This window comes from Cetorhinus maximus, chromosome 23 (genome assembly GCF_964194155.1).
Source record: "Cetorhinus maximus chromosome 23, sCetMax3.hap1.1, whole genome shotgun sequence".
Lineage (NCBI taxonomy): Eukaryota > Metazoa > Chordata > Chondrichthyes > Lamniformes > Cetorhinidae > Cetorhinus > Cetorhinus maximus.
Window position 1 is genome coordinate 58,467,436 of NC_135901.1, and position 26,663 is coordinate 58,494,098.

The window sequence follows — 26,663 nt, forward strand, 5'->3', positions numbered from 1 at the left end:
CATCCACAGCACTTTGCTTTTGTCCAAAAAAATCACGTGATTTTTGGAATCTAAGGGAATGAAGGGCTATCGGGATCGGGTGGGAAATTGGTGTTGGGACTGGGGACCCGCCATGATCTTATTAAGTGATGGCGGAGGCTTGTGGGGCCTTATGACGTTTTGCTGCTGCTTTGCTTCTGTTCTATTTCAGTAGCAACACCAGCCAAGGAAATGGGAAGTAACAGCCTGAGCTTGATAGTGTAGCCGAGCAGACTAAGGTGCTCGATCGTACTTCTAGTTTCTGTGGAGGCGTCGGTTTGAAGCTTACAGTTACCAAAATTACACTTTCAGAACTCCCATTGGTCGAAGAAATGCCAGCCTAAAGTTAGAGCAGGTGTGTGCGGTGTTTCACTTAAAGAGGAAGAGCGAGGAGAGACAATGCAAATATAAATTGCTGTGGAGAAAAGTCGGGTTATCAAATTCGCTGAATTCCTCTTCCATTGGACACCATAGGCCGAATGTCCTCCTCCTCTGCTGTCGCCATCTATGATTTTATACCATAGGGCCTATCGTCATGGCCGAGTGGTTAAAGCCATTGAGTCCAAATCCATTGGTATTTCCAGATTCTTATTATGTCTGGTTTTAACTGTGTGTCTACAGAGTTAACTATTGGTTAAATATAATAAAATCCATCCAAACACTCCGGGCGTTTTCCTCTTTCTGTTCATTCACGAAACTTGCAGCTGGGACAGGAAAAAATGTCATTGTCATGCTTGCTTTCTGGGTGTTTGTCTCTCCTCAGAAACAATCCCTTTCCCTCTGTCACGTTCGGTGTATATGTCTGTGTGTGTTCCTCTGTGTATGTCAATGTGGTTCAGTTCCCGAGGGGATGAGCACATTTTTACCATCACTAACTTTATTCACAATAGTTGTGCAGCTTCATATTAAAATGTTACAGGGAAAAATATCAGGGTGAATGATGCAAGAGGAGTTTGCAATGTTTGGAACGAGGTGCAGCTAAGAAGTGGAAGATGTTATTGATGATTGAGAGGAATGCATTGTTACCTTGGGGCTTGTGTAGTTCGATTACATTCCACACTTTGAAATTCAGGACAAGCTGAGGCTGCAGGTGGAAAGCAACAGTTGTCTCCATGAATGTTTGGATATGGAGTTTTTTTTGTTTTTCGCATCCCTGGCGAGCTCAGTCGGTAAAGCATGAAACTCTTAATCTCAGGGTCGTGGGTTCGAGCCCCACGTTAGTCGCTGTGATTTTTAAAAAAATCTTGCTGCTTCTAAAGGAAAGCACCAACCGAATCCCTGTGGCTGCTGTGAAACTTACAAGGCAGACATTTACCACTGAAACCAGCCGAAACACATAAAATTCAAATCACTGTCATGTCGCATCTCTTTCTGCTTCTATCCCTGCCTCTCCTCCAGCTTCCTCTGCCCGTCCAGCTCTCAGGTCCATTAGCTGCTTTATGCAGAAACAGTCAGTTCATGGGAATGTGAGACACAAGGCAATAGGTTTGCAGACCACAGGATAAAGAGATATCAGGACCTCATCTTCCTGATTCTCCCAGATACTGATTACAAGAATGTGCACAGTGCCGATTATCTACAGTCACACTCTCCTCCCAGTCTTGTGCACGTTGTTCAGCTTTGAAATTGTTCATATTTTCACGCTGAATTTCAATGGGAAGAAAGCAGAACTGTGATAAGCTTATATTCTTCAGCAGGTGTATTGCAAGAAAGTACATAACAGGCTGATGGTAACAGTGCTCTTTGGATGCGGTGAGCTCCAGTGAAGGATTGGCACCATTAATGTGTCGCTCAATTAGTCTCGTGACAAATCTCGCGCTGGAAATGACAAGAAAACTCGCTGAATTTGCTCCGTGTTTTGGTTTCAAAAGAGCCGAATACAAGTTAAGAAAGTACATTTCGCTAGAATGGGTTATAACATGTCAGACTGATTGTGAGAGAACAAGCCATGGTGTTGGAAAACATAAAATTATAGAAAGTTACAACATAGAAAGAGGTCATTCAGTCCTGTGTGCTGCTTTCAAAAAGCAATTCTGATTGATTGATCGATCAGGAGTAACATTTGTGTCAGTGCAAACAGGAGGCAGCAAAATTTATCCTTCTCCCACCCATATTATGTCTCGCACCAACGCCCCTGTGGTCAGCGCTCTGCAACCAGCCCTTCACTTCTCCTTCTTTCATTTCTTCACTCCGCATCTGTGTTTGTTCACTATGTGACATTTTGAGCGCTGGGGCAAAAATTCAACTCTCAATCCACTGACTCCAGTGAAGCTGTTAAATATTTTCAATCAATACTTTCGCAAGACTCGTTTTTTAACCTTTTCACAAAGACAATAAATCTTCATTCCCCAACCGAGAATCAAACCCCACCTGAGGCGCTAAATCCTAACCACTAGACCACCAGGAAAACTGTCAAGTCTTCTTTCGGTGTGGCTTATCTACGCTGCTTCGGCCTTTTTTTTAAAATTTCAGACTCTTTTACCACAAAACTGTATGTTTAGACTCAACACAAACCTATGCTTCAGCCAACGAGAACAACATTCGCTGTGAGCTGGAACATGACATCGACAGTGAGGTGAAATCGCCGCACAAGCTGCTCATGTGCAACTTTCAATTTCCAAAACCCTCAAACCAGATCACTGTGTGTCCTATGAAAGCGGTGAATACTAGTCACTGGACATCAGGGAAACTACCAATAAGGCTTGAAATTTGACTTATCGAGGCTAATTTTGACATATTTTTCATTCCTGATCTCTTTCTCCAGAGACAACCTTCTCCTGCCAAATGGGCTGTTCAGGTTGAACACAAGTGACTTCTTCACCAATGAGAAGAACCATTGCTGTTACTGGAACATGAAACCGATACTTTCCTCCTTTAGGACAGTTCTTAAAGCTATCCCATTGACCAAGCTTTTAGTCACCTGACCGAATATGTGACTTGGTGTCACACTTTGTTCTTTAATGCTCCTGGGGAACGCCTTGTGACGTTTCATTAGGTTAAAGCTGCTATATAAATGTAAGTTGTTATTGTAGTCCAAGCATAGAGTCAGACAAAATCCTCTTGCATCTTTCATCCTGATATTTTTCTCTGCAACGTTTGAATATGAAGTTGCACAACTAATGTGAACGAAGTTTGTGATGGTAAAAATGTGTTCAACCCCTCGGGGAACTGAACCACATTGGGGTTGTGTGGTAAAAGGCATTGAAGTGTTCGGTCAGCCATGATCGTGTTGAATGGCAGAGCAGGCTCGATGGGGCTGAATGGCCTTCTCCTGTTCCTATGTTCCCATTCCGCCCATAGTGATTACTCAATAATCCTGCGTGTGTATGATTAAGCACTGACTATCATTTGTGAGTGTGCTGCCTGGCCACGCATCATGCAAGCCATTACTTGCAGCTCACCAAGTTCTGACCTCTGAAAATGTGTTCAGAGAGATCATTGCATTTCCTGCTGCTGTTGCCCTGATGTGAGATGTGGCTGGATGGCACAGGAACTCAAGAGGAGTTAAATCTGGCCATGTGAGAGGTAAGGAACACTGTAGGTGCAGTTTCAGAACTGAGAGAGTGAAGCACTACACTGTCTTCTTAACATTAGAAAACCAGAGGCTGCCCAACTTCTTGAGGAAGCTGTGGTGGGGCACGGCCAATCACTAATGGCTGCCATTGGTGATTTGTCATTTTGAACATACAAGTGAAGGCTGCAAGTAAGGAGGCAATGGGTAAGTTTGCCTTGACTGCAAGAAGGATGGAGTGTAGGATTTTAGAGGTGTATGTTCAGTTAACTGAAGTCTTTTTCACAACTCACATGGAGATTTGTTTGGCCTGTTTGTCTCCAGTAGACCTCGCATAAAGGGATTGCAACCAAAGTGCATTGGACATCATTGAAAAACCAGGGCTTTTGTGTATGAGATGAGAGAGAGTAGAATAGGCTTGTGTGCTGGACTGTGCTGAGGACTGTGAGGCTATCCATGTGAAGCATCAGCTGCTCAAACAGGCCTCTGCTGGGCTGCAGGGTCTACGCAGGAAAGATGTTTACCCTGGCTGGAGTGTCCACAATGTCAGATCACGGTCTCACACTAATGCTAAGGCCATCTAGCACTGAGATTTGTAGGGGTCTTTCCAATTGGAGGGTCTGGAATGGTTGCTACTCAACAACCCGTAGTACAGGTGAGGCATTCTCAGTGAACCACATTGGCACACACAAAGGAACACACACAGACATATACACCGAGAGTGACAGAGGCCTGAGGAGAAACAAGCACCCAGAAAACAAGGATGTCACCAACATGTCTAATTATTGTTCTATTTCAGACGGAGATTATGGTGAATGCTTGCAGATAAACGGAAGTGAAGAAACGAGGAAGGGAAGCATGAGAACCACCCGAGAGTGATTGGAAGGTCTTCATCCCATTTAATCAATAATTAATTTTAATATGGTGGCACCTAAAGGAAGGAACAGTGAGATCGGTAGGAATCAAGCCTAGATGGGGAGAGCACAATGGATTTCAAGTCCATAACCTTAACCATTCAGCCACGATTAGAGACCTTACATCAATTTTAATCTTGTTCATATAAAATCATAGACAGGTTATAACAGGGAAAGAGGCCATTCGGCCCCATATATTACCAGGCACTCTGCAATTCCTACTATCTCTCCTGGTTCATCCTGCCAGGAGGGACATCTAAATATGTCAACAACCACAAGCCTGGGCTCAGATGAAGTGACTGAAAAAACAGAACAGCTGAAATGGGGATTCGAACCCATGAAAACAACAAAACCCAAACCAATCTCGTTGGCACGTCGAGCTACACCACCACCATCAATGATACACTGACCGTTGCCTTGGATGGTGTTGGCTCTGAATTAGAACATAACAAATAGGAGCAGAAATAGACCATTTTTCCCCTCAAGCACCTCATAGTGTCAGAGAATCAGAGCCAAAGCTACACCACAGATGGAGGCCATTCGGCCCGACTCATAGGAACAAAGGATTCAGGGGCAGGAGTTGGCCATTCAGCCCTTTGAGCCTGCTTCACCATTCAATTAGGTAATGGCTGATCAGGCTGTGGTCTCAACTCCTCTTTCCTGTCTGTCCCCACCTCCGCACCATAACTCTTGACCCACTTGTGTATCAAAAGTCTGTCTAATTCTGCCTTGAATAAATTCAATGACCCAGCCTCCACTGCTTTCTGGGGAAAATAATTCCACAGACTAACGACCTCTGAGAGAATATGAAAATCTCCTCATCTCCATCTGAAAAGGGAGACCTCTTACTCTTCTGGAAACTAACTCACCTGGTCCCACTCCCCCGCCTTTTCCCCGGAGACCTGCATTTTCTGTCCAATTCTCTTTTGAATCCGCGATTGAATCTGCCTCCCCCACACTCTCAGGTGGTGCGTTCCAGACCCTAACCACTCGCTGTGTAACAGAGAAACCCCTTTACAATTACCAGCTTTGGGACAATCAGAATACTCAGCAACAGACAAAACACCAAAAGGCTGGAAGGGAGACGGCACCGGTTGTAGGAGAGCTGGTTCCCGTTGACATGGATGTGTCTGCAGTGGATGGGATCAGACTGTTTCCATGTATCCACAATGAATGTCCCACCCTTTATTTGGGAAGATTAAAACTGAGAGGATAATTATCATTCAGGTAGCGGAAATCTGAAGCTTTTACTCGCTGAGCCATTGGTTTAGGATATCTTACAGAGTGCAGGCGTTTTTCTGAAGTCTCTGTGGCGCAATTGGGTCAGCGCGTTCGGCTGTTAACCGAAAGGTTGGTGGTTCGAAACAACCCAGGGACGAAGCTGTACCCGTTTTCTCCCCATCGTTACCCATTAATGCTCTGGTTTGTTTTGGGGCCCTGAAACCACAAGAAAATCCCTCACCCCCACGTTTCAAACTCGGCTCCCACACCAAGCTTTGTTTATGGATATTCATTTCAGATATAACAAAGAATATGGACGATCATGTACCCCAATCGAAATCAATACAGATCAACGAGGCTATTGTATTTATACAAACCCATCAATTAATCACTCTTCCTCAGCTCCACAGTGAGTTAAACAGGAAAAGGTAACAATATTCCAGCCCGCACTCTCCAATCACCCACTGCCAGTGGAAACATCTTATTTTGCTGAATGTTATCTTCAGAAATGGTGAAGAGTGAATCTAATGTGGCTGCAAGATCCTGCATTCAGTTCACATTGAACAACAAATAGGAATGGGAGCGATGTAACTTTTCCACACAGCTGGGTGATAATGTTGCCTCAGCATTGAATGAAGTAACTTGCACATGTGAAATAAGCAGGGTAACCCCAACGCTACAGGAACATTTCCCTGCCTGAATCCCAATGGAGCTGTCTGGGATGTTAAACTGTGACGTCATGCAGCAGCACTTTGGGTCTTTGTTTTGAAGAAATGGAATTCGGCTGTTCTCATTAGGAATGCTGGAGACAGACTGATCAACAATGTCATCATCAAATGGCACAGCGCTGTAAGAGGACCTTCCACCCATTATATTTATATTAGTTTTGTTTTTACAAAGATCTTGCCAATTAATCCCAATTTCCTTCTCTCTTTCCATGTATCAGAATGTTCCCCATTTCAACCATTGCCAAATTCCCTTTTGAGGAAGGAGTTTCTGGAGAATCCATGCAGTTTGCCTCAATGAATATTTCCCTTACCCAATGAAATTAAGAGTTGGACTACGGTTCTTTCTGAAGTTTTTGACATAAACATAAGTTATTTATGCAATTCATTTCACGGTGAACTTACAAAAGATGTTTATTCTGATCTGACATGTCTTCAGTATTTTCTCAGTCATGATGACCATGAAACTATCATTGATTGCCGTACAAACCCATATGATTCCCCAGTCCTTTAGGGAATTCAATCGGTCGTCCTTGCCTGGTCTGAGCTGCATGTGACTCCAGACCCACAGTGATGTGGTTGATTCTCAACTACCCTCTGAAATGATTTAACAAGTTACACAGCTGAGGGGCAATTCGGGATGGACAACAAATGCTAGCCAGCGATGCTTATGAAAGAATTCAGATCTGTGATGTAGAGCGATACAAAGTGACTTTGCAACATCTCTCCCATTCCCTCGTGTTCAATCAAAGTATCACTTGTTTCTGTCTTTACGATGACGCTAGTCTTTGGATAATACTGGTAGTCATCTTTCAGTCAGTAAGTAACTGTGAATTTGCATTTATAAACTCATTAATTTCTGTTGTTGACTAAAGGAACTGCTAGTTTTTGTGCCTAGTCAGTTTCATCCTTCCTGATTTTGAGAATGCTTTTTGAGGCTTGGTGAAGGGTAAATTTAATGTGGCGGCGAGATACTATATTCAATTAATATTGAACAACAAATGTGAATTATAGACATTTCTCTCGCACTTAGATGTGCAAATATCGATAATGTTTCGACCCATTTCCAGACAGAGGACCTTTTGCGTGTACGAGATAACCACTATACTGCAGAAGAAATGTGCAGAACCACATGGACTGATTAGAATATCAAACCGTGCAGTCTCACTGCACTTCCGGACCCTGTATTGTGGAAGTACAATTCGACTGAAAAACATAGCCATGCGGCAGAGAAATTGGCCTGACACTGGAATCATAAAATGACAGAGCACATCAGCAGGTCATTCAACACTTCACACATGTGTGAACTACCTTACTGCAATTCGTCTCATTTATTGTCTCTTTCTCATAACCGTGCCTTTTGGTGAAAATCATTCAAAGTCTGGGGAAGTGACAATGTCACATGGCTGTGAGATAATATATTCAGCTGTCATTTAGCAACAAACAGGAATTGTGCAACTTCTCACAATTTGATGATTCAGTTTTGATAATGTTTCTGTCAGCTTTGAAACCAGTGACCTTGCACATGTGAAGTGAATGTGATCATCACTATTTGTTTCTTTATTTAATGATGGGATGTGGGCATCGCTGGCTACGCCGCTACACCACAAAAACAATTTGCAAGATAAAGCCAAAGGTGATTGTATAGAATTTTAAACTGTGTAGACATGCTGCACTGCAAGATCCTGTTTTACAGGAATAGAATTGGGATGGAACATTTTGGAATGCTGCAGAGAAATTGATCTAATTGTAAATTGACACAGCTCATTAGGAGGCCATTCGACCCAACGGCCGTGTGCTTTCTTCAAAGAGCTAACCACTTTTAGTTCCGATATCATTCTCTTTTTTCAAAACCCTGCAGTTTGTTTTTCCATTTCGATAGTTGTCAATTCCTTTTTGAAAACTCTGAGTTAAAAAAACAATATTGAAAAAGGTGCAGGAGCTTCTGCAGTGTCCATGCTCAGTGTATGAAAATTAACAAGTGTCCCTGACCCAATGACACGGAGAGTTGAACTGGGGATTCATATGTTGTCTTCGGAATAAAAAGAAATATTTATTTATACAGTTGATTTCCTCTTGAATATTTGAAAGAAGTTCATTCTGATCTAGCATCTCCTCATTTTTCTCAATCTACAATCTAACTCCCCTTGCTGTACAACCTGTTCCAGAGGCAGTTATAGAAAAGAAAGAAAGTTTTGCTACAGCTACACAAAGCCCTGGTTAGATCACACCTTAGATCATACACTCTGTGTATGGTTCTGGTGACCGCACCTTATGAAGGATCAATATTGGTCTTGGAAACAGGGCAGTGCTGATCCAGCAGAATGTCAGTTCTGGAATGTAAGTAGATATTCTCCCCTCCGCAAATTGAGGTCATCCAAAACTGTTGCACTCACAGCAAGTCCCATTCCCCTATCACCCCTCTGTTCGCTGACCCACATTGGCTCCCGGTCAAAAAATGTATCTATGTCAAAATGTCTTATCCTTGTGTTCAATTCCCTCCTTGTTCTGGCCCCTCCCTATCTTTGTGATCTGCTCTAACCCCACATGCCTCTGGGGTATCTGTGCTCCTTTAATTCTGGCCTCTTGTACATTCCCAGTCAGAATGGCTCCACCATTGGTGACCGTGGTTTCAGTTACTGAGTCCCCAAGCTCTGGAATTCCCTCCCTAAACCTCTCCACCTCTATCTCACTTTCCTCCTTCCAGACTCTTCTTAAAACCTACCTCTCCGACCAAGCTTTTGGTCATCTGGCCTAACATCTCCTTATGCGTGTCAGTGTCAGACTCTTTTATATAATGACTCTGAGAAACACCTTTGGAGGTTTCATTAAAGGCACTATCTAAATGAAACCTGTTGTTGTAATGGGGCACACAGAGAAGGAGACAAAATCCTCTTGTACCTTTCACCCTGCTATTTTTTGATCTGAATTTGCACAACTAATGTGAATAAAGTTTGTTGTGTTAAAAATGTGTCCAATCCCTTGGGGAACTGAACCACATTGACACTCACACAGACGAACGTAAAGAAGAAACCACGGGACTGTTTGAGTGGTTTTGATTCAGTTTATCCATTAATTAATTCCATGGGCACCTTATTAAAATCAGGAATGATGACAACTGTAGCCAGTCGGATTTGTACCTCTGTGAGGAGACCCCACAGGATTCCAACCCCATCCCCTTATCCACTCCGCCTTGAACACAGGACTGACACTGACGTCACTGCTGTTTGTATAAAATCATCGACTGTTACTCACACACCGACTCTCTGGAACTCAACAACTAAAATTCAACATCCTGCTTTCACTCAAATTTTTATCGGCTCCTCGTTCTTCCTGTCAGAATACAACACTGCGCACTCAATTTGCGGTGGTATCTCTCCAAATGGGGCTGCTAAATCTTTGGCAGCGGTGGGATTCGAACCCACGCCTCAATAGAGACTGGAGCCTTAATCCAGCGCCTTAGACCGCTCGGCCACGCTACCATAGCGATAGGTGCTATTAATCATCTCCTTCACAGGTATGGCCACTGAAATAGAACAAAAGCAATGGAGTAGGAATTGAACATTCGGAACCTGGATCCAGCTCCGTCAGTTAATCAGATGATCCTGCACTTTGTGACAAACAGAAATCATTTCCACTCAAATACACAATGAGCTGCAGTGAAGGGTCGGCACCATTTAAACTGTCATTCAACTGGTCTAGTTCCAAATCTCCTGCTAGAAATGACAAGAAAACTTCTCACTGAATTCACTCCGGGTCTTGACTTCAGAAGGACAGGACACAAGGTTACAAAGTACATTTCGATAAAATGGGTTCTAAAATGGCGGCATGACTGGGAAAGAGAATCCGTGGTATTGGGAAACATAAAGCTATAGAAAGTTACAGGAAAGAAAGAGGCCATTCGGCCCTGGTGTGCTGCTATCAAACAGCAGTTGTGATTGGTTGATCAGGAGTGGTCAATTACTCTTTCATTTCCCACTGCGAATTTAGTGAATGTTTGCAGATGAACAGAAATAAGAAACACGGGGTATTTGGATGGTTTTTATTCCAATTAACCGATAATTAATTCTGCGGACTGTCAGCTAAAATCACTTGGCCACAACTACTTAGTGAAGTCGAACTGTTGTTTGTACAAAATAATAGAATGGGTACAGGGAGTAAGAGAGAAAAAATACTTTCAGTCCCTGCCATTAACCCAACTTCGACTGCCTCTCCCCATTCTCCCAACCAAAATGCAACACTGCTCAGGTCAGCCGTCCCCTGGCCACACGGAGGGTTTTTTGGAAGCGTCTCAAAAACAAACCACCGGAAAGTTTAACAACCGTGAGAGTGGAGCCCAAATCACAGGAGCCTCGACCAGCACCTCAGTCCATTCGGACACTCACTATCACTGTCAAAGCAGAAACAACCATCACCTTGACCGGCATTGGCACTGAATTAGAATATACAAATCCATGATCAGGAATAGGCCATTCGGCCCCTCGAGCATTCTCAGCTACTTCATAAAATCATGTGAAAACTTCAATCATCCTCCGCTTTGTAACATCCGGGCATTTAGTAGTTGAACAACCTCCACTCAAAAAGAAACAGAAATAAATGTCCTCTTGCATCTTTTAAAACAGCGCTTTTGTTTTCTCTGGAACATCTTAATATGAAGCCGCAGGACTAAGGTGAACAATGTTTGGGTGGTAAAAATGAGGAACTGAACCACATTGACACACACACAGAGGAACACACACAGACATAGACACCGAGAGTGACAGAGGGAAAGGGTTTGTCTCTAAGGAGAGACAAACACCCAGAAAGCAAACATGACACCAACCTGGCTCGGTTTTTGTTCCATTTCCGACTGCAAATTTCGTGAACGTTTTTATGAATGAACGGAAGTAGGAAAACTCCCGAGTGTTTGGATGGATTTGATTCAATTTAACCGATAATGAATTCTGTAGACACAGAGTTAAAACCAGGAATAATGAGAAGCGGGAAACCCCAATGTCTTTGGACTCCATCACTTAAACCACTCGACCACGACGACTGACCCTCTGCACAAGTTAATATGGTCGGTATAAAATCATAGATGGTTATAGCAGAGGAGTACATTCAGCCCATCGTGTCCATACCATCTCTCTGGAAGAGTCATTTAACTAATTCCAAAATATCGCCTGTTACCCCCAGCAATTTATATTGATGCTGTCTCTACTCACCCTTCCTGTTAAAATGAAACACCGCACACAAAAATTCAATCTGAGCTGGCAATTGTTCGACCTGCTGTTCAAGCTGCTCATGTACAACTTTCAATTTCCAAAACCCACCAACCTCATCCCTGTGAAACTGGCAAGGGAACACATGACGGAAATTCATCACTGAAAGTAACTGACACACATCAAATTCTAAACACTTTCATGTCGCATCTCTTTTTGCTTCTGTCCCTGCCTCACCTCCAGCTCCCTCTGCCCGTACAGCTCCCAGGTCAATTAGCTGCTTGAGCCCGACACAGAAAGTTCATGAACCCAATATTTCCCTGGGAGTCAGTGGCAGGGAATGTAAGGCACGAGGCTTTGAGAAGGGATGGGTTTACAGGATCTCATTTTCCTGATTGTGCGAGATACTGATGACAGGAATGTGCACAGTGTCAATTATCCACAGCCGCACTCTCCTTCAAGTTTTGTGCACGTTGTTAAGCTTTGAAATTGTTCATATTTTCACACTGGATTTCACTCTGAATAAAGCGGAGCTGGGGTGAGCTTATGTTGTTCAGTGGATGTACTGCAAGAAGCTACACAACAGGCCCTTGATAACATTTTTGAAGGGGTGAGCTAAAGTGAATGGTTGAGACGATTTAATTGCTGTTGAACTAGTCTGGATTCAGATTCAGTGCTAGAAATGTCAAGAAAACCCGCTGAATTTGCTCAGTGCCTTCAATTCAAAGCGTTAGATAGAAGGGCAGGAAGTACATCTCGCTAGATTGAGATATAAAACGGCAGATTAATTTAGAGAGATACAACAAGGGTATTAGGAAACACAAAAAATGCATATAGGAAAATGCAGGTAGATTGTATCCCGGTCACTAAAACTCCGAGCAGCATTTACAGGATATCCGAGTGAGTGAGTTACAAATAAAAGTCACACCAACTTTCTAATTCTATTCACTGTAAAACTCCTTCATTTAATTGAAAAGCTGACTGTTGTGAATCTGAAAATGTGCACCATGGGATTTGTGTTACCGAGTGACTTGTTTTCCATTGTTTGTCCGTCAGGTTTGTAAATCAATTTGTGTTGGCTTTTGAAACGAATCTGATTTCAAAATGATGACACAAAGCAGGTAAATATTTTAATCCAGGAACAAATCCTGAGGAAAATGGATCACAGTATTTGGAAGGAGGTGCAGCTAAGAAGTGGAAGATGTGAATGATGTGATTGATGATTGAGGGGAATGCATTGCAACCTTGGGGCATTTGTCGGCCGATTACATTCCACACTTTAAAATTCCGACCAAGCTGAGGTATCAGGTGGAAAGCAACAGGTTTCTCCATGTATGTTAGGATATGAGACAGTTTTTTCACATGCCCGGCTAGCTCAGTCAGTTGAGCATGAGACACCTAATGTCAGGGTCGCTGTAATAGTTTAAAAAATCTGAATGAGAGCCGCCGTACGGACTGGAAGTATTGACCCTGTTTTTCCCTCCAGCTGCTGAGTTCTTCCAGCATTTTCTGTGTTTGTTTCAGATTTCCATCATTCGCAGTAATTTGCTTTTATCTTTTTACTTTTAAATCTTGCTTCTGAAAAAAACACTAACTAATCACTGAGGCTCCTGTGAAACTTACAAGGCAGAAATTCATCACTGAAAGCAACTGACACACCATAGATCCATAGAACCATAGAAAAGTTACAGCACAGAAGAAGGCCATTAGGCCCATCTTGTCATGCCTGCCCGAGGACACCCAGGTGCCCTTTCTAATCCCACCTTCCTGCACCCGACCCATCGCCCTGCAGCTTACAGCACTTTAGGTGCAGATCCACGTGCTTGTTAAAAGAGTTTAAAGTTTCTGCCTCTACCACCAACTTGGGCAGCGAATTCCAGACACCCACTACCCTCTGCGTAAAAAGTTCTTCCTCATGTCCCCCCTACACCTTCTGCCACTTATCTTGAATCTATGTCCCCTGGTTCTAGAATTCTCCATCAAGGGAAACAATTTTATCCTGTCCACTCTACCTATTCCCCTCATAAAATTGTACACCTCAATCAAGTCACCTCTCAGCCTTCTTTGTTCCAATGTAAATAACCCCAACCTATCCAATCTCTCCTCGTAGCTACACTTTTCTAACCCTGGCAACATTCTTGCAAACCTCCTCTGCACTCTCTCCAGAGCTATTACGTCCTTCCTGTAATGTGATGAACAGAACTGCACACAATACTCCAGTCGTGGCCTCACCAGTTATTTATACAATTCCAACATTATTTCCTTACTTTTATATTCTATACCTCTGCAAATGAAGGAGAGCATTCCATATGCATTCTTTACAACCTTGTCTACTTGAACTTCTGCCTTCAGGGACCTGTGCACTTGTACACGAAGCTCTCTCACTTCATCCACCCCTCCTAGTATATTCCCATTTATTTTGTAATCCCTGTAACTGTTTTACCTCCCTAAATGTATGACGTCACACTTCTCTATATTAAAATCCATCTGCTACTTTACCACCCACTCCACCAACCCATCTATATCGTTTTGGAGATTATGGCTATCCTCTACACTATCCACTACTTGGCCAATCTTTGTGTCAGCTGCAAATTTCCCAATCATCCCCCCAAATTCACGTCCAAATCGTCAATATATAACACAAACAGCAAAGGTCCCAACACCGAGCCCTGTGGAACACCACTTGAGACAACTTTCCATTCGCAAGGGCATCCATCGACCATTACCTTTTGTTTCCTGTTACAAAGCCAACCATTTATCCAGTTTGCCACATTACCCTGAAACCCATGGGCTTTTACTTTCCTGACCAATATGCCATGTGGGACCTTGTCAAATGGCTTGCTAAAATCCATGTACACAACATCCACTGCACTACCTTCATCAACCCTTCTTGTCACTTCCTCAAAGAATTCAATCAAATGTGAGGCAAGACCTTCCTTTAACAAATCCATGCTGACCATCGCTGACTAGTGCATGCCTTTCCACATGACAGTTAATCCTATCTCTCAGGATTGATTCTACTAATTTGCTCACCACCGATGTAAGACTAACTGGCCTATAATTTTTTGGCATTTCCTTTAATCCCTTTTTAAATAATGGAACTACGTTTACATTTCTCCAGTCCTCTGATACCTCCCTTGTATCTAGTGAAAATTGGAAAATCATCCTCAGAGCGTCTGCTATCTCCTCCCTGCCTTCCTTCAATAGCTTCGGAAACAATCCATCTGGCCCTGGCAACTTATCAACTTTCAAGGATTTCAACCCTTCGAGTAATTCCTCTCTCTTTATGACTCTCCCGTTCAATATCTCACAGTGTTCCTCTTGGACTACTATATCTACATACTCCCTTTCCTTTGTAAACACGGAGACAAAATATTCATTCGAAACCCTTTCCACAGCCTCTGCATCTTCACACAAGTTTCCATCTTCATCTCTGATAGGACCCACTTTTTCCTTAACTAACCTTTTAGCATTAATATATTGGTAAAACATCTTTGGGTTATCTTTAACTTTACTTGCTAATCTTTTTTCATGCCCTCTCTTTAATGTCCTTATTTCCTTTTTTAATTCGTCCCTCCACTTCCTATCTTCGTCTAGGCTATCAGCAGTGCTTAGTTCTTTGTGCCAATCGTACGCTTTCTTATTCTGTTTGATCTTCCCCTGTATTCCTCTCCACAACCAGGGAGGTCTAGATTTGGCAGTACCACTCTTATTTTTGTAGGGGACATGTCTACTTTGTAAAATTAGGATCTCGCTTTTTAGTGCTTCCCACTGGTTTTCCACTGTTTTATCCTCCAGCAGTGCTGTCCAGTCCACCTTAGCCAAGTCCCTTCTCATTTCTGCAAAATTTGCCTTCCCCCAGTTCAAGACTTTTACTCTGGCCTTATCCCTGTCCTTTTCCATGGTAATGCTAAATCTGACTGAATTGTGATCACCGTCCCCGATTTGGCCGCCAACTGTCACTTCACCCACTTGCCCTTTTTCGTTCCCCAAGACTAGGTCTAGAATTGCATCTCCTCTCGTTGGGTTTTTCACTAATTGGTTGAAAAAATTTTCCTGGACGCACTACGTGAATTTTTCTCCCTCAGTCCAACTTATATTGTTTGAATCCCAGTTGATATTAGGATAGTTGAAGTCTCCTACTATTATTGCCCTCTTGTTCTTACAAGCAGAAAGTTGCCTATGTATTTGTTCTTCTATCTCCCTTTCACTTTTTGGGGGTCTGTAGTATGCTCCCAGTAGTGTGACTGCCCCTTTTTTATATCTAAGCTCAATCAATAAAGCCTCGTTTGTTGACCCATTTTGTATATCATCCCTTCTCACAACTGGAATTGATTCTTTAACCATTAGTGCTACTCCCCTCCTTTTTTATCTCCTACCCTATCGTGTCTGAAGATTTTATAACCAGGGATATTTAGCTGCCAGTTTTGTCCCTCCTTTAGCCAGGTCTCCGTTATAGCAATGACATCCTGCTGCCATGTTCCTATCTGTGCCTTTAACTCATCTACCTTGTTTGTAATACTCCTTGCATTGAGGTATAAACCATTTAACCCCGTCAATTTCCCTTGCTGGACACTTTGTAAACTTTGCTTCTCCTGTAACTCCATGTCTATCACAACGTCGCTAGCTAATGTCCATTTTTCTGATCTGAATCTGACCTATCTGATCCTACTCCTGGGATCCCATCCCCCTGCCACACTAGTTTAAATACTCCCCAACAGAACTAGTAAAAGCCCCCACAAGGACACACATCAAATTCAAAGTACTTTCATGTCGCATCTCTTTCTGCTTCTGTCCGTGCCTCGCCTCCAGCTCCCTCTGACCGTCTAGCTCCCAGATCAATTACCTGCTCGATGCAGACGCAGTCAGTTCATGGGAATGGGTAAAACTCGTGGGTAAAGAGACACCTGGATGTCACCTTCCTTTTTCTCCCAGATACTGATTACAGGAATGTGCCCAGTGCTGATTATCCACAGACACACTCTCCTCCCAGTTGTTTAGCTTTGAAATTGATTTTCACACTGGATTTCAATGTGAAGAAAGCAGAGCTGTGATAGGCTTATATTGTTCAGCAGATGCACTGCAAGAAAATACATGACAGGCTGATGGTAACATTGCTCTTTGGACGCGGTGAGCTCCAGTGAAGGATTGGCACCATTAATGTGTCGCTCAATTAGTCTCGTGACAAATCTCGTGCTGGAAATGACAAGAAAACTCGCTGTATTTGGTCCGTGTTTTGGTTTCAAAAGAGCCGAAAACAAGGTAAGAAAGTACATCTCGCTCAAGTGGGTTATAAAATGGCAGAATGACCCGTGCTGTTGGGAAACATAAAATTATAGAAAGTCACAGCACAGAAAGAGGCCATCCGGCCGGGCGTGCTGCTTTCAAAGAGCAGTAGTGATTGGTTGATCCATCAGGAGTGATATTTGTGCCAGTGCAAACAGTAGGCAGCAAAATTCGTTCTTCTCCCACCCTTATTTTGCCACACACCAACATTTCTACAGTCAGTGCTTTGCAACCAGCCCTTCTCTTCTCCTCTTCCTTCATTCCCTCACTCCACTTGAACCAAGTGTGATGTTTGCCAGCTCTTGAGGTGCCCTTAAACCCTCACTCCTCTGATTCTGGTGGAGTTTTTAAACGTTTCCAACCAATGAATAATCAACACTCGTTCCAAAAAACTCAATAACTCGACATTCCCTGACCGGGAATCGAACCCGGGCCGCGGCGGTGAAAGCGCCGAATCCTGACCACTAGACCACCAGGGAAGTTGGGCTAATATTTTTCGATTCGCCTTATCTACGCTGCTTTAGCCTATTGTTTTTCAGTTCAGATCTCTTTCACCACAAAACTGCCTGTTTCGGTTCAAGATAAACGATTTCTTCAGCCAATAAAAACAACGGTTGCTGTGAGCTGGAACATGAAATTGACAAGGGGTGAAATAGCCCCACAAGTTGCACATGCGCAACTTTCAATTTCCAAAACTTGCTGTTGGTCCAATGGAAGCGCCGATTCCCAGTCACTGGACATCAGGGAAACGACCAATAAGGCTTGACCTTTGGATTACGGAGGCAGCTTTTGACATTTTTTTTTTCATTCCCGATCTCCTTCACCAGAGACAACTTTCTCCGACCAAATGGTCTGTTTCGGTTGAACACAAGCGACTTCTTCACCAATGAGAAGAACCATTGCTGTTAGCTGGAACATGAAATCGATACTTTCCTCCTTTAAGACAATTCTTAAAGCCTCCCCCTTTGACCGAGCTTTTAGTCACCTGACCGAATATGAGGCTCGGTGTCACACTTTGTTATTTAATGATCCTGGGGAACTCCTGGTGACGTTTCATTAGGTTAAAAGCGCTTTATAAATTTAAGTTGTTGTTGTTGTTGTAGGATAAATATAGAAAGGGCCAATCTCCTGTTTTATCTTTCACACTGATACTTTTCTCTGTGACATTTTAACATGAATTCACACAACTAATGAACCACATTGAGAATCACAGAGGAACAGACACAGAGAGAAAAACATCGAGATTAACAGAGGCGTAAAGAGAGACACACACCCAGAAAGCAAGGATGTCACGAATTTGGCTAAGTGTTTGTTCCATTTCCGAAAGCAAATTTCCTGAATGCTGACAAATGAATGGAAATCAGAAAATACGGACGTATTTGGATGGGTTTCCTTGTAATTAACTGATAATTAATTTGGTTAAAATCAAAAATGGTGAAAACTTTAGTCAGCAGGATTGCAACCGTCGTGTTCTTATTTACAACAAACGGAAATTATCGAACTTTCACTCACTTAAATAAACAAGCTTGGATAATGCTCTTGCCAGGTTTCAAACCGCAGCTCCATCATATGGGAAGCGAATATGACCCCACTCGCCTCTATAAACCCTGCGCTGTAAAGATCCTAATGGAGCTGTCTGGAATGTTAAACGGTGACGTCATGCAGCAGCACTTTGGGTCTTTGTTTTGAAGAAATGGAATTCGGCTGTTCTCATTAGGAATGCTGGAGACAGACTGATCAACAATGTTATCATCAAATGGCACAGCTCAGTAAGAGGACCTTCCATCCATGGTGTCTATGTCACACTTGTACAAAGAGCTTTATAATTATTGCCAATTTCCTTCTCTTTCTCCTTAACGCTGTTTTTTTTTCGCTTTCAAGCCATTGCACAATTCCCATTTGGAAACTCGATATTAAGAAAACCAATGTTGAAAGCTTCAGCTGGTTCCTCACCTGAGCAAATACATCAGACTTGCTCCAGGCAGTGACGTTTGCAGGGCTTTACTTTGGTCAGAAGAACAAGGCACTATAATTTGCAGGCTAACCTGGATCTTTTTAAAAATACATTCAGGAGATGTGGGCTTCGCTGTCTGGGCCAGCATTTATTGCCCATTCCTAGTTGCCCTTGGTGGTGGTGAGCAGCCTTCTTGAACCGCTGCAGTCCATGTGGTGTAGGTACACCCACAGTGCTGTTAGGAAGGGAATTCCAGGATTTTGACCCAGCGACAATGGAGGAACGGCGATATATTTCCAAATCAGGATAGTGAGTGACTTGAAGATGAACTTCCAGGTGGTGGTGTTCCCATCTATCTGCTGCCCTTGTCCTTCTAGCTGGGAATGGTCGTGGATTTGGACGCTGCTGTCTAAAGAGACTTGGTGAATTCCTGCAGTGCATCTTGTAGATGGTACACATGTGGATGTGGTGCCAGTCAAGTGGACTGCTTTACCCCGGACGGTGTACAGCTTCTTCAGTGTTGCGGGGGCTGCACTCACCCAGGCAAGTGGGGAGTATTCTATTACACTCCTAACTTGTGCCTTGTAGATGGTGGACAGGCTTTGGGTAGTCAGTAGGTGAGTTACTCGTTGCACGATTCCTAGCCTCTGACCTGCTCTTGTAGCCACAGTGTTTACATGGCTACTCCAGTTCAGTTCCTGCTCAATGGTACCCCCAGGATGTTGATAGTGGGAGATTCAGTGATGGTAATGCCATTGAACATCAAGAGGCGATGGTTGGATTGTCTTGTGTTGGAGATGGTCATTGCCCGACACTTGTATGGTACGAATGTTACTTGCCACTTGTCAGCCCAAGCCTGGATATTGTCTAGTTCTTGCTGCATTTGGACATGGACTGCTTCAGTATCTGAAGTGTCATGAAAGGTGCTGAACATCGTGCAATCATCAGTGAACATCCCCACTTCTGACCTTATAATGGAAGGAAGGTCATTGGTGAAGCAGCTGAAGATGGCTGGGCCGATGATACTACCCTGAGGAACTCCTGCAGTGATGTCCTGGAGCTAAGATGACTGACCTCCAACAACCACAACCATCTCCCTTTGTGCTAGGTACGACTCCAACAAGCGGGGAGTTTCCCTCTGATTCCCATTGACTCCAGTTTTGCTAGGGCTTCTTGATGCCACAGTCGATCAAATGCTGCTTTGATGTCCAGGGCAGTCACTCTCACCTCAGGAGTTCAGCTCTTTTGCCTATGTTTGAAACAAGGCTGTAATGAGGTCAGGAGCTGAGTGGTCCTTACGGAACCCAAACTGGGCATCAGTGAGCAGGTTGTTGCTCAGTCAGTGCCGCTGGAAATCACTGTTGATGACCCCTTCCATTACTTTACTGATGATGGAGAGTAGACTGATGGGACGGTAATTGGCTGGGTTGGATCATTCTCACTCTTTCATTCCCAGTTTGGTGGGATGAACGAGGAGAGACAGTATAAATTGCAGGGTTCTGGGGAAAAGGCCAGATCATGGCAATGACAAGATGGTCAGGAAGACCGCTTTCTCTGCTCTAACTGTTTTATCATTTCATACAAATAATAGTAACTTATGAGTAGCATATGTAGTCGTGGTCGAGTGGTTAAGGCGATGGATTAGAAATCCATTGGGGTTAGCCCGTGCAGTTTTGAATCCTGCTGGCTACGTTTTCCATTATATCTGGCTTTAACCGCGCACAGACAGAGCTAATTATCATTTGAATAGAGGGAAAAGCGCTCCAAACACATCCATGTTCTCTTATTTCCGTTCATTTGTCAGCCTTCTGCAAACCTCCAATCGGAAATGGAAAATAAACTGAGCCAATTTCATGTCATGCTTTCATTTCTGGCATTTGCCTCTCCTTAGGCCTCTGTCACTCTCGGAGTGTGTTCCTCTGTGTGGGTTAATGTGGTTCAGTTCCTTGAGGAGGTGAACACATTTTTACGAGCACAAACTGTATTCACATTAGTTGTGCAACTTCACATTACAATGTTACAGTGAAAAATATCAGGATGAAAGAGGCAACAAGAGTTTGTCTCTTTCTATGTATGGACAACAACAACTTATAATTATAAAGCTCCTTTTACCCCATGAACCTCACAGCGTGTTCCCCAGGAGCATTATATAACAAAGTATGACGCTGAGCCTCATATTCGGTCAAATGACTAAAAGCTCGGTCAAAGGGGGCGGCTTTAAGAACTGTCCTAAAGGAGGAAAGTATTTCATGTTCCAGCGAACAGCAATGGTTCTTCTCATTGGCTGAAGACGACACTTGTGTTCAAACAACACAGACCATTTGGCCAAAGAAACTTGTCCTTGGTGAAAGAGAGTTGTAATGAAAAAATGCCAAAAGCAGCTTCCATGTGCCAAACTGCTGGGTAATTTTATCAGTACAGCCTGCGTTCCATTCCTGGTTAGGGAGTTGAAACGTATTACTCCTAGGCGAGCTTTTCAAATCAATGTGATTGATTTGCTGGTTGAAAATAACACGGTTTAGCTCTGCTCGAATTGGTGGAGTGAGAGTGGAAGTTTTATATCAGAGCTGGAAATGTCACAAGGGCAAAACTCGGGAATAAATCCTGAGTCGGAGTGAGGGGGTGAAAATAAAAGAGAAGGGCTGTGATAGGTTACAAAGCACTGACTATAGAGCTGGTGGTGCAAGGCAGAATATTATTCCTGTATTACCCATGTCACAAGCAGATCTAATTTCCTGATTTATCCCATGCCCAACATTCCCTCTACAGTTTGGTGGTCTATAAACAACTCCCACCAATGTTTGCTGCCTATCGCTGTTTCTTAGCTCCACCCAATCTGATTTGACATCTCGATCTTTCAATCTAAGATCCTCTGTCACCGATGTACTGAGCTCATTCCTTATTAACAGCACAACGCCATCTCCTTTCCCTTTTTGTCCGTTCTTCTAAAATGACAAACATCTTTGAGCATTTAGATCAACCAATCACACTGCTCTTTGAAAGCAGCACACAGGGCTGAATGTCCTCTTTCTTTGCTGTAACTTTCTGTCATTTGATTTTTCCAAACACCCCGGTTAAGATGAACTTTCTTATCTCCCATGGGATGCTTTGAATTCAAGACACTGATCAAATTCAGCGAGTTTACTTTCATTTCTAGTACATTTCTAGAACCGGACTCGTTGAACGGCATTTAAATGGTTTCATCGTCAGATGCAGCTCACCGAGTCCAAACAGGCACTGTTACCATCAGCCTGTTATAGACATTCTTGCAGTACATATTCTGAGCAACAAGCTGATCACAGCTCCACTTTCTGCACATTGAAAGGCAGCGTGAAAATATGAACAATTTCAAATCTTAGCAACGTGCATAATTGTGATTTTCTGTGTGTGTCAATGTGGTTCAGTTTCCCATTTTTACCACCCAAACATGATCTATGTTAGTTCTCTGGCTTCATATCAGCAAAAAAAACAGTTTTAAAAGATGCAGGAGGACATTTCTCCCTTTCCTTTGAGTGGAGACTGTTCGGCAACTAAATATCCAGATGTTATAAACTGAATGATGATTGAAGTTTTCAAATGATCTAACTAAGTAGCTGAGAATGCTCGAGGGGCCGAATGGCCAATTCCTGATGATATTTTTTTATATTCTAATTCAGTGTCAATGTTGGTGAAGACAATGTTTGTGTCTAATCTGAATGTGGTAGTAAGGCCGAGTGGGCTCAGCCGCTGGTTCAGGTTCCAATCTCTCTGGTGATTTTGGGTTTTACTCCCACCACTGCCAAACTTTCTGGTGGTTTGTTATTTGAGGCGCTTTCCAAAGATTCTCCGTGCGGTGAAGGAGCAGCTGATCTGTGCAGTGTTGTGTTTCAGTTGGAAGAATGAGGAGAGACAGTGTAAATCCCAGGGTGACTGGGAAAAGGTGGGGCAATGGCACGGATTGGAAGACCTTCTTTCACTGGAACTCCCTGTATTCATTCCATTATTTTAAACAAACAACAGGCAGCCTTTACCCAGTTGTCATGGCCGAGTGGCTCAGGCGTTTTTCCACGTCGTTCGAATCCTGCCAACTCCCCTTCTTCTCATTCCTGACTGACACAAACTGTCTGCAGAATAAATTATCAGTCAAATGAAAAAGAAAACCACCCAAACACCCCCGTGTTTCTTACTTCTGTTCATCTGCAAATATTCACTACATTTTAAGCCTGAAATGGAACAATAATTGGCCAAGTTTTTGACATCTTTGCTTTCTGGGTGTTTGTCTCTTCTTTGGCCTCTAGGACTCTCGGTGTATGTGTCTGCATGTGTTCCTCTGTGTGTGTCAATGTGGTTCAGCTCTCCGAGGGGATGGGTACATAATTACTATCACAAACTTAACTCACATTAATTGTGCAGCTTCATATTAAAATGTCAAAGAGAAAAATATCAGGATGAAAGATGCAAGTGGAGTTTGCAATGTTTGGAAGGAGGTGCAGCAAAGAAGTGGAAGATGTGAATGATGTTATTGATGATTGAGAGGAATGTATGGCAACCTTGTGGATTTTATCGGTCGATTATCTCTCACACCTTGAAATTCACAACAAGCTGAGGCTCCAGGGCGGAAGAGACATTGATCTCCCTGAATTTTTGCATAGGAAGTAATGACTGTGTCTGCCTGGCTAGCTTACCTGTTAAGCGTGAGACTCTTAATCTCTGTCGTGGGTTCGAGCCCCATGCTAGGCGCTGCCGTTTTTTAAAGATTTGCTGCTTTCACATGTGCAGTGTCACTGCTCAAACTGAATCTTTCTCAATTCCGCTTTGTTAATATCACAGCCACTGGCTTCTGAGTGAAAACAGCCTCGACTTCAAAGGAAGTCGGAGAGCTTCGTGCTTCGGATGTAATACTTTCACCGCCGCAGCCCAGGTTCAACTCCTGATCAGGAGCTAACTTTTTCTTACCGCTGTGTGAACTGTGACAATGCACAGGAATTCCTCGTGTAAACTGTTAAAGCGAACCTGAAATTTAATGTAGGGAAGTGTGAAGTGATTCATGTTGGTCGGAAGAATGAAGAGAGGCAACATCACATAAAGTGTACCATTCTGAAGGGGCTTCTGTGTTACAGAGCGAGTGGTTAGGATCTGGAATGCATGACCTGAGAGTATGAGGGAGACAGATTCAATCGCGGATTTCAAAAGAGAATTGGACAGAAAATTCAGGTCTCCGGGGAAAAGACGGGGGACCATAACATTCTAACATGAAGTTGCACGAATAATGTGAATGAAGTTTGTGATGGTAAAAAAGTGTTCATCCCCACAGGGAACTGAGCCACATTGACACACACAGGGGAACACACACAGACACATGCACCGAGAGTGACAGAGGCCTCAGGATCCACAAACACCCAGAAAGTTAGGATGTCACCAGCTTCTCCAATTATTGTTCCATTTCAGACTGCAGATTTGGTGAATGCTTGCAGATGAACGGAAATGAAGAAATGCGGAAGAGAAGCAGGAGAAACACACGGGACTGTTTGGAAAGTCTTTATTCCATTTCACCAACAATTAATTTAATTCTGGATTCACCTAAAGTAAGGAGCAGCAGACAACGAGGATTCAAACCTACACGGTGAGAGCCCAGTAGATTTCAAACCCATTGTCTTAACCACTCATCCGCAATTACAGATCTCACATCAATTTCAATCTTGTTCATATGAAATCGCAGAAAGGTTATAACAGAGAAAGAGGGAATTCGGCCCCACATATCCCCAGTCACCCTGCAATTCATACTGCGTCTCCTTGTTCTTCCTGCCAAGATGGAGATCTTAATACATGAAAGAACAAATCAACTGAAACTTTGATTCGAACCCACAAAGAGAACAGAGGCCAAACAAAACACCTTAACCCAGCCGACCACGCTGCCACTATCAAAGGTAAACTAACCATTGCCTTGGGTGGTAACGGCTTCAAAATAGAACATAACAAATAGAAGCAGGAATTGACCATTTGCCTCTCCAGCGACTCATAGTGTCAGAGAATCAGAGCTAAGGCTACACAAAGATGGCGGCCGTTCAGCCCGGGTTGTAGGAACAAAAGACTCAGGGGCAGGAGAAGGCCATTCAGCCCTTTGACCCTGCTTCTCCATTCATTAAGGTCACGGCAAATCTGGTTGTGGTCTCAACTCCGCCTTCCTGCCCGCCCCCCATAACCTTTGACCCCCTTGTCTATCAAAAATTTGTCTAATTCTGCCTTGTGTAAATTCAATGACCAAACCTCTGATGAAAATAAGTCCCCAGGCGAATGACCCTATGAGAGGAAATAAATCTCCTTAACTCCGTCTGAAAAGGGAGATCTCTTACTCTTCTGGAAACTAACTGACCTGGTCCCACTCCTCCGCGTTTGTCCCTGGAGACCTGCATTTTCTGTCCAATTCTCTTTTGAAATCCGCGATTGAATCCGCCTCCCCCACACTCTCAAGTGGTGCATTCCAGATCCTAACCACTCGCTGTGTAACAGAGAAACCCCTTTAGAATTATTGGCTTCGGGACAAGCAGAATACTTGGTAACAGACAAAACACAGAAAGGCTCGAAGGGAGATGGCACCGGTTGTAGGAGAGCTGGTTCCCGGTGACATGGATGTGTCTGCAGTGGGTGGGATCAGACTTTTTCCATGTGTCCACAATGAATGTCCCATCCTTTATTTGGGAAGAGTAAAACTGATAGGGAATAATTGTCATTGCAGTCACGGCAATCTGAAGCTTTCTTTCGCTGAGCCATTGGTTTAGGATATCTTACAGAGTGCTAGCTCCTCTATCAAGTCTCTGTGGCGCAATTGGTCAGCGCGTTCGGCTGTTAACCGAAAGGTTGGTGGTTCGAGACCACCCAGGGACGAAGCTGGCACTTTTTTCTCCCCATCATTACTCATTAACGCTCTGATTTGTTTCGGGGCCCTGAATCTACAAGAAAATCCATCCCACCCCCCACGTTGAAAACTCGGCTCTCACCCACTGAGTTCCCACACCAAGCTCTGTTTATGGATATTCATTTCAGATATAACAAAGAATATGAACGATCGTGAACCCCCATCTAAATCAATAGAGATCTATGAGGCTATTGGATTGAAACAAGCCCATCAATTAATCGTTCTTGCTCAGCTCCACAGTGAGTGAGACAGGAACAAATCACAATATTCCAGTCCCGCACTCTCCAATCACCCGCTGCCAGCGGAAACATCTTCTTAGTTTGCTGAATGTTATCTTCAGAAATGGTGAAGAGCGAATCTAATGTGGCTGCAAGATCCAGCATTCAGTTCATATTCAACAACAAACAGGAATGGGAGCGATACAACTTTTCCACACAGCTGGGTGATAATGTTTCCCCGAGCATCGAATGGAGTAACTTGCACATGTGAAATGAGCTGGGTAACCACAACACTACAGGAACATTTCCCTGCCTGGATCCCAATGGAGCTGTCTGGAATGTTAAACGGTGATGTCATGCAGCAGCACTTTGGGTCTTTGTTTTGAAGAAATGGATTTCGGCTGTTCTCATTAGGAATGCTGGAGACAGACTGATCAACAATGTCAGCATCAAATGGCACAGCGCAGTAAGAGGACCTTCCACCCATTCTATTTGTAGCCAGCCTTCTACAAAGATCTTGCCTATAAGTCCCAGTTTCCTTCTCCTTTTCCATGAATCATAAATTTCTCCCTTTCAACCATTTCCAAATTCCCTTTTGAAGAAGGAGTTTCTGCAGAATCCATGCAGTTTGCCTTAATGAATATTTCCCTTACCCAATGAAATGAAGAGTTGGACTATGGTTCCTTCTGAAGTTTTTGATATAAACATTAGTTATTTGTG

General features: G+C 43.4%; 5 non-coding genes across 5 annotated transcripts; 3 read left to right on the forward strand and 2 right to left on the reverse strand.

Annotated features, from left to right (window-relative positions):
* The first annotated feature begins 5,746 nt into the window (after positions 1 to 5,746).
* On the forward strand, positions 5,747 to 5,821 carry trnan-guu (transfer RNA asparagine (anticodon GUU)). The gene has a single exon. It is a non-coding gene; the product is annotated as a tRNA-Asn (tRNA).
* A 3,968-nt stretch (positions 5,822 to 9,789) lies between these two features.
* trnal-aag (transfer RNA leucine (anticodon AAG)) lies at positions 9,790 to 9,871 on the reverse strand. The gene has a single exon. It is a non-coding gene; the product is annotated as a tRNA-Leu (tRNA).
* Positions 9,872 to 17,283: 7,412 nt separating this feature from the next.
* On the reverse strand, positions 17,284 to 17,355 carry trnae-uuc (transfer RNA glutamic acid (anticodon UUC)). Its single transcript has one exon. It is a non-coding gene; the product is annotated as a tRNA-Glu (tRNA).
* Positions 17,356 to 20,440: 3,085 nt separating this feature from the next.
* trnas-aga (transfer RNA serine (anticodon AGA)) lies at positions 20,441 to 20,522 on the forward strand. Its single transcript has one exon. It is a non-coding gene; the product is annotated as a tRNA-Ser (tRNA).
* Positions 20,523 to 25,620: 5,098 nt separating this feature from the next.
* On the forward strand, positions 25,621 to 25,694 carry trnan-guu (transfer RNA asparagine (anticodon GUU)). Its single transcript has one exon. It is a non-coding gene; the product is annotated as a tRNA-Asn (tRNA).
* Positions 25,695 to 26,663: the final 969 nt, after the last annotated feature.